Source organism: Martes martes, assembly GCF_963455335.1.
Source record: "Martes martes genome assembly, chromosome: 12".
Lineage (NCBI taxonomy): Eukaryota > Metazoa > Chordata > Mammalia > Carnivora > Mustelidae > Martes > Martes martes.
The window spans coordinates 53220513-53235055 of record NC_137900.1 but is presented as its reverse complement, the minus strand read 5'-3'; the positions used below and the strand labels follow the sequence as shown (position 1 = coordinate 53235055).

Genomic DNA, 14543 nt, shown 5'->3' with positions numbered 1-14543 from the left:
AAGATCATTAGACGAGATCTGGATTATCAATTGAAGCATGAACTGCACAATACTGAAAATTGAAAACACCTCCCCCAGAGGTTGGTTGGTTGGTTTGAGTTGTTTTTTTGTTTTTGTTTTGTTTTGTTTTGCATTTTAGTTGTGGCCTGAGAGGAGGGAGCAAAGCAGCCTATTGTTTTAACTTGTCATGAGTCTGGGCCATGAAAAGCCACGCGAGTCATGTTATAAAGAGATGCATCACTATTTGATTTGTGATACAGAGAGCCTGAGGGAAAGCACAATTGGGGCTATTTCGGCTTCTAAATTGAAAACATTTCTGCTTCTGCTGGAAGCCTCATTAAGAGGTGTTTAATAAATAGTAACGGTGATCATGCAACCAGCCAAATTATTTTCTGGTTCCATCTGCATTCCTCACGCTTTCATCAGTCCTCTTCCTGGAGGGTGAAGATACCATGGTAAGTAAGTAAGTAGTAACACAGTTATCTGAAGGAGGACGTGAGCATTGATTCATCTCGAGCTTTGAGGTATAGATTTTTCTGTAGGTAATGGGATATGATGCATAAGATGGGGGTTTATACATTTTGCCACCAACATCCCATTTGGGGGGCAGGTAACATACTGATTTCTTAGAAATGATAGTGGGAATAGATTAAGGAGAATAAAAAGACGTGTGTGTGTGATGGCATCCACCAGTCAAGTGGGATAAGAATCTTTACCTGAAGGGAGCTCCCGGATGACTCAGATGGTTAAGCGTCTGCCTTTGTCTGCCGTCCACTCAGGTGGTGATCTCCAGGTCTCGGGATAGAGTCACGTGTTGGGCTCTCAGCTCAGCAGGGAGTCTGCTTTTCCCTCTCTCCCTCTTGTTCTTGCTCTCTCTCGTCTCTCTCTTGCCTCTCTCCCTGCTTGTTCTTGCTCTCTCTCGCTGTCTCTCTCTCAAATAAATGAATAAAATCTTTAAAAAGAACTGTTACCTGAAGGCAGGATTTTCGATTCCTTTTTAAGGACTGTGTGATTTGTTCCTTTCCTCTGTACATAATTTGCGTTGAAGGTTTTGGGTGACAATAAAAAGATACTTCTTAGTTAACCTTTGCAATTATATTTGAGTCCCATGCTCTAAGCGAAGTCTGAGTCTGCCTTTGTTAAATACAGACCCCAGATCTAAATCTTCAAGCTTCCGGAATGAGAAAAGATTAGATCTTCATGCCTGTTAGTTGTTAGAAAGTCATTTAACTTTTTGCTACAGCTTTCTCATTTCAAAAGCAGGAACATATTATTTTCTGCCAGATTTAATAATCTACTCATTTCTTAGTTGAATTCTTTAGGTATTTGTCAGAAGATTTTGCCATTATGTGATGGGGCACAACAATTGTTTAATAGATTATTGCTATAAAGACATTATAAAGATACATATATGAATACTTCTAAGAAACAAGCGTGCATAGTTGGAGATGACAAATTGTTAAATATCAGAAATGATTAGTGGAGAAAAACCGTCTGAAAAAAGAGTAACTTAGCTGAGTAATGAGTGCCATGATTAACATATTCTGCAAATCTATCAATACTAGGGCTCAGCATGTCCTTGTTACTCTCTAAAATTAATAATGACAGATACCAAGACTCTATTAATATTTTAATACTCTAATAGGCACAGGCAAGCATGCAGCAGAGAAGAATGTCAATTAGTGGTCAGGGGTGCCGGGCCATCTTGAGAGAGTCTGCCCAGTGGGAGAGTGAGGTCCTTCTACGGCTTTCTTCTTCCTGGGTTCGTTCTCATACCAGCACCCAGGTTCTGAAAAGGTACTAATTTTGAACAGAGGGATGTGCTAGCACGAGGCAAAACCCCACAAGAGTGTTTAGCATTCTTTATGCCCATAGCATAGTTTAAGGAATACTGATGTTTGTATCAGTATGTATCCTTCAGTGCTCTGTCATCTGAAAACTAGTGGGAACTTTTACAAAGAATATATATCCTGGGAGTTTGAAGAAATAGGTTTGTCTCTGATTCTGATGCTGGCAGTCTCCTTGCTCGAATCATCTCCAAGTTCATCTGCAGTAGAAATGGTATAATGTGTACAGACTACTGTGAGATACTTGGAAGAATAAATCTGAGTGGAAGAAGGAAAGAAAAGGAAACAGTGAAATAACATGCGTAAAGGACTTGTGGTGGTGCCTCGCACACCACCTTGAAGAGGTCCACAAGCAGTGCTCACTTTCCGCTTTTTGCTTCTGAGGGGCCCCTTTCTACAGCATGACCTTCCTGTGTGGCTCACAACATAATTTCCAGCACTCATAAAAGTTGCCTCAGAGTTGACTTCAGATTTGGAGATGTAATGATAGTAATGATAGTTCCCTCTTGTAATAATATGTCCTTGTAATTTGACACCCATAGGGGCTGTTCTGTAGAGAAGGAGGGTCTGCTTCTTGAAGTCTGTCCTTCAGCGCCTCATCTTTGGCTGGTTTTGAAGGATCGTTTGTTAGAGGCTATACAGGACCAGAGACCACATCACAAAGACTGGGTATTTTTCAGTTGAACTGTCTTTTTTTTTCCTAATTCAAGATTTTATTTATTTATTTGTCAGAGACAGAGAGAGCACACCAGCATGGGGAATGGCAGGCAGAGGGAGACGCAGACTCCCTGCTGAGCAAGAAGCTTGATGGGGGACTCGATCCCAGGACCCTGGGATCACAACCTGAGCCGAAGGCAGACGCTTATCTGACTGAGCCACCCAGGTGTCCCAAGGCTGCAGACATTTATGGTTAATACGGCTTTTGCACAAAGAATGAAGACAGGGCATTTTGCCATGAGGCCCTACATGGCCAGCTGCAGGTAAGGGCTGTTTAGAGTGGTGCTAAGGCTTGTCTGTGCAATGAGGCAGAGGCGGGCAAGGGGTCGGGGAATAAGGTCACCCTATAGAAGAATGGGAGAGCCATGTCATACAGTGTTCTGCCCTGCAGCTCCAGGGCAAAACTTACAGGTCTACAGGAAGGGGAAGAAGAGCATGGCTAGAGGAAACTAAGAAAAAGAACCTAGAGGACCCCAAATCTGAAGAAGGTACAAGAAATGTTTAGGTGCCTTTATATGGGGCTAGAGAGATGAGCCTCCTTGGCAGTGACAGACCATCCCTAATGGCAATTTTTATGATGGAAGACAGGGATCGAATTGTAAGGAAATATTTTTTAAAAGAGAGAAGAAATGTAGGTCTTGTCTCTGAGCTCTAACTATAATCATGTGATTAAAAATGAATCATTGCCCCCCCAAAAAGGTGGGGGGGAATGATCGCCAGCTGAAGTGTAAGAAAACTCCAGGAACAGAACTAATCCTGGTCTTGGACAGATTCTGGCAGCTGTGACCAAACCCGTACTTGAGGGTGTTAGTCCTGGGGCGAGCATACCCATTCCTGGCAAAACACTGCTTTTTCTTTCCTTTTATTTTTGGAATCATGCCTCTTTTCTTCTGGCTTTTACTTTCTCGCTGTAGAAATCAGTTGTGGTATTTAGATTAGAAATTTCAGGACACATGAGTGGCTCAGTTGGTTAAGCATCTGCCTTCCGCTTAGGTCATGATCCTTGGGTCCTGGGGTCGAGTCCCATATCAGGCTTCTTGCTCAGTGGGGAGTCTGTTTCTCCCTCTGCCTACTGCTCCTCCTGCTTATGCTCTGTCTCTCTCTCTGGCAAATAAATAAATAAAATATTTTTAAAAAACAAAAAACATCTGCAGCCGCTTCACCATCACCACGCCTCATTTTTTTCTCTTTTCCAGAACCCCACCTCCGACACACACACACCTTAATGTGACAGTAATAAATAGTTCTGCTTACAGAAGGTTTAGTGCATGCCGGGTGATTGTGATAGATATTTACTTACACCACTGATCCTTGTAGCATCCACAAAAGTAGATATTTTATATTAATTTTAGATAGGAGGAAACCAATTCTCAGATTGTTTAAATAACCCCCAGATTGTGCAACTCCAGAGCAGGTGCTGTTTCTGCTACACTATGTTGCATTTCAGCCTGTGGAGGCCCAGGTCAGTTTTTGTTGTTTTGTTCATTTCAGCTCTTCACTTTTAGAAACAATGTTGTCTCACCAAAAAGAAAAACATTCCACTGCCCTTTATAATACATCAACTTGCTGTTTTATTTTTTTTTACATATGCTTCTGCTCTGTTTATTTTCATACCTATTCTGAAGAGTTAAGATCATAATAAGGATGTAATCCTTATTCTAAAAATAAGTCCATAAGCACCTTCTTTGTTGCTCTCTTCTGTATTGTCATCTTAATGGCTGCATAATTTTTGTCAAATGGGTTTATCATCTTTTTAAAAGTTTTTTTTCCTATTGCAGAACTTTGAGGTTATTTCCATTTTGCACTGAGATAAATTATGTTATAATAATGATATTTATGTACTTTTTAAGATTAATGGTAATACACTGGCTTTTAAAGCCTTTTTTATTGTGGAAATTGTGACATATTCACAAGAGACTAGAAGGAACCTGCACCCCCCTATCACTCCTTTCAATAAAAACCAACATTTTGCTCATGTTGTCTCAGCGACTCCACCACTTTTTTCCTGAGAACATGAAAGAAAATTTCCAAGTATCTTGCATCATCCAAGTCATTGTATCAGCACAGACTTGTAACTGATTCAGTGTCCTCTAACAGTCTATGTTTAAATATCCCTGATTATCACCAGAGTGACTTTTCACATTTGCTTTGTGCAAGTTAGGATCCGAGTACAGTCTACAGGGCACATGGGTGGCTCAGATGGTTAAGCGTCTGCTTTCGGCTCAGGTCATGATCCCAGAGTCCTGGGATCAAGTCCCACATCGGGCTCCCTGCTCAGCAGGGGGCCTGCTTCTCCCTCTTCCTCTGCTGTTCTCCCTGCTTGTGCTGTCTCGCTCTGTCAAATAAATAAAAATCTTAAAATACAATCTACACGTTGCAGTTGGTTGTTAAATGTCATTAAAGTTTCGTTCATTCTAAACAGACACACACACAAACACACACGCACACACATTTTTTAATGCCATCAATTTGTTGGCTGAACCATGTGAGAATTTCTGTAGACTGTCCAGCATTTCTAAGGTTGGTGGTTTCTTCAAGGTAGCCTCAACTACTATGTTTATCTACTATATTTATTTTAGCTGATAGTTGGATGTGAGAGCTTAAGAAGTTTGAGGTCAAACTCAGCATACTTCTTAGAACATTTTACCAGATTATAAGGTTCTTTTCTTTCTTGTTCTGCCAAAAAGCGTCTTTTGTGGGCAGTTCATTCATATACAAGCCCATTCATGTCAGGCGCATGTAACTGGATTGCTGCCAATCCCGGCCTCTTCTGCCCCACGTACTGGACCCAGTGTTAACATTAACTGATGTCCTGATAGCCCGTCAACCATAGTAGAGATCTAGGAATTGCCTGAAATACTTTTGAAAGCAGTTAGTGGCCCAAGAGAAACCTGGATTTGAAAGAGAAGCAATTGAGAATTGAGGAAGGAAGCCTCAACTGTAGACAACGAATGTTCTGGTTCACAGGTTAAATTCAAGTAGATCAGGCTTAACTGTCATATTGATGCCTTTACATGTCAGAGAAGGGCTGAGACCTACCTCTGTTTTTAGGCTTCTATACTCATTGAACTTAGGGTAGTTTGAGGTTCCTCCTTCTTAGAGTGTTAATGTGAAAGGCCTTCATCATAAACCCCTAAGTTCCATCTGCTTCCTGAGTCTGGTTCTATTGTCCTGAATCCCTGGGCACTATGAGGGAGCCCTGCCTAGAGCAGGGGACTAGGACACTTTCCTTTCTCCCGAGAACACATTCTCCTTGTATTTTAGACACAGTGTTTTGAGGGCCTCTTCAGGGCCACATGTAATGCCCAAAGTCCCACCAAACAGAACAAAGAGATGTCCAAGATGTGAGATTCCCAGAATTGCCCAGGAATTGGGAGAGGCAGAGCGAGTCTCCTGTCTTTCTGGTCCCAGGAAATTGTAAGGCATGTGTGGTTTTCCCATTAGGTCATTAGGCAAAGTGGGATCTTCCACATCCTGGTTGCTGACTGTTCATTCCAACCCACTACATCTGCACACTCTGTAGGTAAAGCTTTAGCGTTCCTGTGCAGGAAAACGTAACGTCCCACAGCAACCCTCTCTGCCATCCTGCAACTAAAAATGCAGGACCAAGGTGCTGTTACATTTTTCAAATGTATGCCAAAGGCAGTTATGTAGCTGTGTTCATGGGAACATGGGTGGAAACAGCTCATGACGATAGCTTCAGTGAGACGAGAGCTGTGAAGTGCTTTATTTAAGGGGGTGGCTTCTCTTTGGGGACTGAAGTCAGTGATCTGAATGTTTTTCTTTTATCTGTTTGGACAGGCTAGGGAATGGAGACTTTGAATTTTGACTTTGAGCTGTAGGAATAGAGAGACTTTCTTCATTCTTTCAGCTTCTGGTTGCTCATTTGTTTTGTTCATTGCCATGGTACGGGATAGCCGCCCTCACTAGCAGGTCAGTCCCAGAAACCGAGGCTCTGAAAATGGGGGAGGAGCTCCACATTAGGTCATCTAATCGTATAAGGCATTGTTTAAAGTTGTTTTCCGCAACTTGGTCTTTGCCCAGTTTAAGTGTTAACCATTTTTTCCCATTTACTTTTCTTAGGGAGTGGCGTGGCTGTGTAGTAGGTATTACTGAGAATCCTCATGACTCTTCCGTTTTTTGCCGCTAGTCTCCACATATGCCTCTTTCGGCACAGTAAACGATTCTCTTTTTCAATTCACCTTTAAAATACTCACGGCTTTAAAAATGGACACTCACGTAACCTGCAGTCTATTTGCAGCATCTGTTCTTTGTATGATTCTTACTACTCTGATAGTCCTGTAATGTGTGTGCAAATACTGTGAGTACGAGGAATGTGTGCGCGATGGAGTATTGGTGAATTGCCATCAAGGAGAGGAGAAGACAGTGTCCTACCTCTTTTGGTTTTAAACAGATGACACAAGGAATAGAAGTGAAATTGAAAGGAGGATATTGCTTTAATCTCAAGTTTATACCAATAACTAAAGTAAGGATCTCTTTAAATGTTAATGTTTAGTATTTCTCCGGGGTAGCTAGGCTAGAGAGCATGGTGTTTTCTTAAACTAGCCAGTAATTTGCCAGTTAAGCCCACTTGGAAGTTACGAGGCTCTGTACTCAGTAGAAGGCAACAGTGTCTTGGCTGGTAGAGTCGATCATAGTGGACTTCACAGCTAAAACAGGACCTAAGAGAGCACACTGTACCTTGTACGTGATAAACTAAAGCTGCTGAGTTTTTCTAGATCCCGCAGCTGTTAGTTGCTGAGCCTAGTTAAGTTTTTCCCCCAATCCCTATGCTTTAAGTTTAGACGATACTAAGTAGAAATGTGCTTTCTTTTACTTTTTTAAAAAAAACTTCCTATCATGGATTATTTCTCATTTTATAATAAGTGTTGGTTTTATATTCAGTGTTCTTGTCACTTAATAGTGTTATTTAGCAGGTGCCTGGGTGGCTCAGTGAGTTAAGCCTCTGCCTTCGGGTCAGGTCATGATCCAGGGTCCTGGAATCGAGCCCCCGTTGGGCTCTCTGCTCAGCGAGGAGTCTGCTTCCCCCACCCCTCTCTCTCTGCCTGCCTCTCTGCCTACTTGTGATCTCTGTCTGTCAAATAAATAAATAAAATCTTAAAAAAAATGCTATTTGGCAAATACTAAAAGAATCAACAGGCCCACCAAAATGATGCCAGACTCTGTCTCTTTGCTGGTCATTTTGAAATTGTAAAAACAGTGAGTAACTCCATTATGTTTCTTTGCCTGAGTTTTCATCAAAATATATATGTTCGGGGCACCTGGGTGGCACAGTGGGTTAAAGCCTCTGCCTTCAGCTCAGGTCATGATCTCAGGGTCCTGGGATCGAGCCCCACATCGGGCTCTCTGCTCAGCGGGGAGCCTGCTTCCTCCTCTCTCTCTCTGCCTGCTTCTCTGCCTACTGGTGATCTCTGTCTGTCAAATAAATAAATAAATAAATAAATAAATATATATGTGTTCACTAATGCAGGAAGGACAAAAATCATTCAAGTAGTAAGTGAAGAATGTTGGTAATTATTTCCCAGGTCAATGACAAAAATTTGCCCCTCATCCTCCCTGATGGAAAGTATACGTTCATTGGCACCAAAAATGGATAATCGCTTTCTGCCTTGGGATCTGGTATAGACGTAACTCTTTGCTAGAAAAGGAAAGTATCCCTCTCCTTCCTTTCCTTTGTGCTTATCCAGATTTTGTCTTTTCCTTTCAGTGCCTTCCATTTATTTAATTCTTTTGCTTGTTGTTATTGTTAAAAACCCCTTTATTGAGGGATGATTGACATACAAAAACTGTACTTATTTAACGTACGTAACTTGAGGAGTTTGGAGATAAGTATACACCCGTGATACCATCACCACTCTCTGTGCCATAAACCTGTCCATCACCTTTCCAAAAGGTTTCTGCCGCCCTCTTTACTTACTTTTCTCATTTATGTAATTCTTATCTTCTGGCGCTCTACTTTTGAAAAGACCTTTCTGTAATCCATGAATACCTTTCACTCTTTGTTTGATAATGTTAACTTGCTGTATCCTAATCATATCCTGTGAATGTATACGATTGGTAACTCAGGGAAATCAGAAGGTTCAACCCAGGAGTGGTCAGTCTGTATTCATTTCCTCCCATTGCATAAACAGTTCTGGCTTTTAAACAAAGGAGGAAATTTCTGTGTATATGGATGCAGCTAAAATAAAAAAGCTGGACTATCAGACATGAATCAAATGTGCTATACAGACTAATCCATTATTCGAATATATCTGGGACTGCATGAATTAATCTTAATCATGTTTATTCTTTTAAAAACATCAACAGTTAAACATTGCATATCTCATTATTAAAAATGGTTTTGGAGCTGAGATGTAATCTCCTAAATTAAGGAATAAAAATAAGAGCAAGATGATCCAGCTAACCATTTTTCTTCTTCAAACTTGAAATAAATGGAGATCAAGAAAGTTAGACATCTTTAAATAAATCAGAGGTCTTATGACATTTCTAGTATTTTATTAACAAAGTTTTGATTTGATTTATCTCTTTAAAATAACTAGCAAGGTATTCTCTAAGTGCTGAGACATAAATTACAAACACGAAACCTTGATTTATGGTAATGGTGGATAATATGTGGGACATGGCAAGTTGTCATGGATTTTACAACATTCCTCGAGTTGGGGGATGGAATCGTAGAAAAGTACTGGAATAAAGTGCTGCCTTAGGCCCCGTTCATTGATATATAGATGATGGCTGTCTTCTGAGAAATGATATAATCCTGATGATGTGAACTTGAACTTCTCTTCCAGGCACCTCCAGATTTTAGCAAAATCTGCTCAACATTTCTGAGTCCCTGTGATGGATCAGAGGCATTCAGATCTCTGCAAAGATGTCAGAGGAGGAAAAACAAAGAAGTCTCTGTGTTGGTAAATATGGGGTCTCTGCGATCTCTTGCAGAATGTTAATATTTTCATATTTCTCAAAGTACCTTCATCTCCCCCACCTCCTAGACCCTCAGTGACACCACTGCCCAGAACTTTCAATTCTGTGTCAGTCTGAAGCAAGCCCTCTGTAATGTTTACCTGGGCCGCTGAGCATTACCAGGGAGAAACTGCCCAGTTCTGCAGATCGGCCCCACGTCACGCTTCCATTTGCCAGCCTCAAGAACTGTCATTGGCCTCGTGCACCATCTCCTGTTCTTTGCCTGGCTGACCTCTCCCCGGCCTTTAGGTCTCAGCATAAACTTAAAGCCTCAGAGAAACCCTCCCCGATCTCCCTATCTGATTACACTCTCCCCGGCCTGGTTTCCTATTCATTTCTTTTGTGATGCTTTGCAGTTTATAAATTTTTGTTTAGTCTCTGCCTGACTTACTGTTTGTCTCCACAACTAATTTCTTATACCCGGGGACAGCATCTGTGTTATTAATACCCATAATATAGCTCTTCCCGCCACACAGTAGGCACTCAGGGAGACTTTTTGTGTGAATGAATGAATTGTAAGATTGGGTTTGGAGACAAAACAGTCTGTAGCAACAAAAGGAAGTTTAGAAAGCATTGCCGTCTGTGAATATGGCCTTGGCACAAGAGATACCTTGCAGATGTCAGGCTGCACACTGCAATTACATATGTCACATAAACATCGTGTGTGTGGTGAGATAGTGAACAGATTCTTGCACTCTGAATTTGGAGCACATGGCTGTTGCTGAGCCTTTCTAAACAGTGGTTCTCAACCTCCTTTTGTCTGCAGGTGTGCACAGGCTGATGCCCTGCTGACGTGTTCCACGTGACTACAGCCAGCGTCGCGTGTGCTCCCACAGCCCTGGCTCTTCCCACACTTCTGTCTCTCCCACTCAGGAAACCATTTGCGGATGCAAGGGAGTGAGTGGGTGTGGATGTGAGGCCATTAGAAGGATTCCCTTGAATCTGTTCTCCTTTATATTCAAAAGCAAAAGATAAAACAGTTGTAAATTTGGGGTTTAAAAAAATTAGTCATGAGTTACTTGCTACTTATCTCACACCTGATCAAGACACATCAGTGTGGCATGACCTGTGATTTTTGATTGGTGGGGTTTTTTTTTAAAGGTTTTATTTATCTATATGAGAGAGAGAGAGAGTGAGCACAAGCCGGGGAGAGAGGAATAGGGAGAGGGAGAAGCAGACTCCCCGCTGAGCAGGGAGCCCAACACGGGGCTCGATCCCAGGACCCCGAGATCATGGCCTGACCTAAAGGTGGAGGCCCAACTCACTGAGCCACCCAGGCGCCCCTGGGATAAATTTCTAAAATACCAATTCAGGGGCACCTGGGTGGCTCAGTCAATTAAGTGTCGGCCTTCTGCTCAGGTCATGATCTCAGAGTCCGGGGATCGAGCCCCACATCGGGCTCTTTGCTCAGCGGGGAGCCTGCTTCCCGCCCCCTCTCTCTGCCTGCCTCTCTGCCTACTTGTGATCTCTCTCTGTCAAATAAATAAATAAAATCTTTTTAAAAAAAATTTATCCCAAACCACTGAGGAGAATTTTGTTGCTCATGTAACCTTTGGGGAAGAAGAGAGTGCATGAGTTGAGACTGCAAAGAACCAAACCCTACAGGAGAGGAACTCATGGAAATAGTAATTGGATTAAAGTGTGCACTGTGACTTGTAAGGTATTGTCTCTGATGCACTCCCTCAATGACTAATGTAAAATAATTATTTCAGTTGAACCGTATGAATGTAGATATGAGATATCTTTAGCTAAAAATACCATTTCATATGATTCAAACTAACTTGTTTATTAATATTTTCTCTTGTTTTTCGAAAATGCGCTTGGAACTATCAGCACGTGTGAAAATGAGAAAAAACAGCATTAACAGTGGATTTCTTGGTCTCCCTTTTAGTGTCTTTTCTTAGTACAAGTAAACTAATCAATGAACCTGTTGACTGTTGGTTACGCCATCCCTAGCCCAGCACTGGTCTAAGTGTGATCTGAGGGATACAGAGGAGCCGGGGATAGCACCGGCCATAAAAAGTTACAATCCAGATGGAAGAACAAGATACATCAGGAAAACAAAACATTTTATACATACTAAATTATGCCGTCCTAACAAATAAAGAAGAATGGCTTGTCTGGCACTGTTGTTCCTCTTGTCTTACCATAGATATATTTTCAAAAGCTTCTTATTTTGAAAAATAATTTTATATTAATTAAAGAATTACAATGATAGTACAGAAATATACTCAGCTTCTTACATAACTATGATACAATTATCGAAGTAAAATATTGCCACGGGCACGTTATTGTTCACGAAGGTACAGACCTCACTCAGATTTCACAGGTTTTCCTACTGATACGCTTTTTCTGTTCCAGGATCCAATCTGATGACAATACCACATTACCTTTAGCATATATGTATTTTAATAATGATACTATATAAAAGAAAGAAGAAAAGCATTTTAGGGCACCTAGGTGGCTCAGTGGGTTAAGCCTCTTCCTTCAGCTCAGGTCATGATCTCAGGGTCCTGGAATCGAGCCCCACATGGGGCTCTCTGCTCAGCCGGGAGCCTGCTTCCTCCTCTCTCTCTCTGCCTGCCTCTCTGCCTTCTTGTGATCTCTGTCTGTCAAATAAATAAATAAGATCTTAAAAAAAAAATAAGAAGCATTTTACCTGTACTTGGATATCACTGCTGTTAATATTTTGGTGTATCCCTTGACGACAACACACACATCACACATGTCAGGATCAAACTGCATACCTGTCTTTGTACTCTGTTTTTTAAAATTTAACAAATTATAAATACTACCCTGTGTTATTAGTGTCTGAAAATATGTTTAACATGTGTATAATTTTTACCATATAGATATGATAACAAAAGCTATGTTCACACTCCTGGATTGTTGAATGCTTGTGTCCATTTTCTCCCTTCCAGATGTCACTGTGATGATTTTCAGTGCACGTGAGCTCTGGGCGGCTTTCATATTTCTGTAGGTTATTGACAAGGAAGAAAATATAAGGTGAAGATCTATGGATTTTCCCCTTTTATTATCTTTTTATTGAGACATCTTTTATTATAGTTTTAAATTCAAGAGCAGCACATTTAAACTATACTGAAATCTCTCAAATTGAAAATGAAACTCTTCTTCTACTCTGGTAGGCTTACTTCCCTGAGGAAAAGAAAGTATCATGAGGTCTCTGGTTTTAGTTTGAACCTGTGCTCCTGAAATTATGACGGGTGTTTCCAGCAATGGTGTAAAAATGCAGCTTCAAACCTGAGCTTTTTTAAAGTGTGCAACATTCCCATGAGATCTCAGGAAGAATATCTAGCCCCATTATCTTTTGATTTGTGGCCAAGGGTGCCATTCCTTGGACATTTCCTGTTGTGTGTGGATGACCGTTTTTATTTTCAGGATTTGGCTGCTTGTTCATTACTGGGGAGTCAGTTTCATGACTAGGTAGCAGAGAGCAGCACTGGGAAAAAAGGATCTCCTGGTTGTTCCTGCCTCTTCGAGTAGATCATTCATCTCTCCTGAAGACACTGGGCCCGCAGAGGAAGGGCCTGGAGCTCCCATCCGTTGGCTCTGTTGTTGGCCATGAGAGGATCAGGGAAGCGTCTTGGGTCCTTGACTCCTAAAGTCATTATCCTATGGTTGGACACTGGGTACACTGGGCACACTGTCGATGTTGGAGCTGACCACAAGCAGGGAACAGAGCATGGGTAATGAATGTGGCAGAGTATGGCCTCTGAAATGAGACAGGCCTGGGCTCGAATTGGTCGGATCCAGAGCCCACTAAGGATTCTTTGCCTTTAAGTAACTGAGCCCCTCTGCACCTGAGCTTCCCAACTGGAAAGATGAGGTTGTTAGACAGGCTGTTACGTAGTTTGAAGAAGATGTGAAAATGTTTGGTTCTATTTACCTAACACGTCTGTGCCATCAAATAAAAGTTTGTTAAATGAAGGGATGGATGAATGACTCATGGAGCCAGTTCAACCCCCTATTTTTAAAATGGCCATTTGTGATAAAAAATGTAAGAAATATCAATGCCATGAGTTAAATTTCAATTTCATTTCTTCCCCAGGGTTGCAGAAAATAGAAACCAACTCTAGCTAGCCAGCATGAAAGGAATTTATTGATGGGACACTCAGGTCCTGAAATCTAAGAGTTAAATTAGCCAGTCTTTGGATGGGCCAGATCTAGGCAATTCTGGGGACCTTAGAAAAAGAAAATCAGGGGCGCCTGGGTGGCTCAGTGGGTTGAGCCTCTGCCTTCGGGTCAGGTCATGATCCAGGGTCCTGGGATCGAGCCCCCGTTGGGCTCTCTGCTCAGCAGGGAGCCTGCCTCCCTTCCTCTCTCTCTCTGCCTGCCTCTCTGCCTACTTGTGGTCTCTGTCTGTCAAATAAATGAATAAAATCTTAAAAAAAAAAATCATGGACCCCTTCTCTAAAGCACTGACATCCGTATTTCTCATTTTTTAGTGATCTGCAGTGTCAGATGGACCAGCTCTGGCCAGGAAGGTAGGGCTGGGTGGTATACACATGGTTGCTGGAGGCCCCTCCCTGGTATCAGGGACAACAAGGCCAGGGGAATATTGGGAGCTAAGAAATTTTTAAGGCTTTCATGAGGTGTAATTGTCATATAATAAACTGCACATATATAGAATGTACAAATTGATACATTTTGATGTATACATAAGTTATATACAATTATATTTATGTTATATATATATTAATCTGGAATGCTGTAATTGTGATGGAAATAATGAATATGTCCATCATCCCAGAAAGTTTCTTTTTTTAAAAATGTGTTCTTTTCTTTTTTTAAAAAAGATTTTATTTATTTATTTGACAGAAATCACAAGTAGGCGGGGGGGGGGGTGGTGGGAAGCAGTCTCCCCACTGAGCAGAGAGCCTGATGTGGGGCTCCATCCCAGGACCCTGAGATCATGACCTGAGCCAAAGGCAGAGGCTTTAACCCACTGAGCCACCCAGGTGCCCCTAAAAATGTTTT

General features: G+C 41.6%; 1 protein-coding gene across 1 annotated transcript in view; it reads left to right on the top strand.

Annotated features, from left to right (window-relative positions):
- The window catches only part of CAAP1 (caspase activity and apoptosis inhibitor 1), an 84518-nt gene extending 74124 nt beyond the window's left edge, over positions 1 to 10394 (top strand). The window contains exons 7-8 of the transcript XR_013967701.1: positions 9374 to 9490; positions 10312 to 10394. The gene's annotated coding sequence lies outside the window, so the exon portion shown is untranslated. The remainder of the gene's footprint in view (positions 1 to 9373; positions 9491 to 10311) is intronic.
- Positions 10395 to 14543: the final 4149 nt, after the last annotated feature.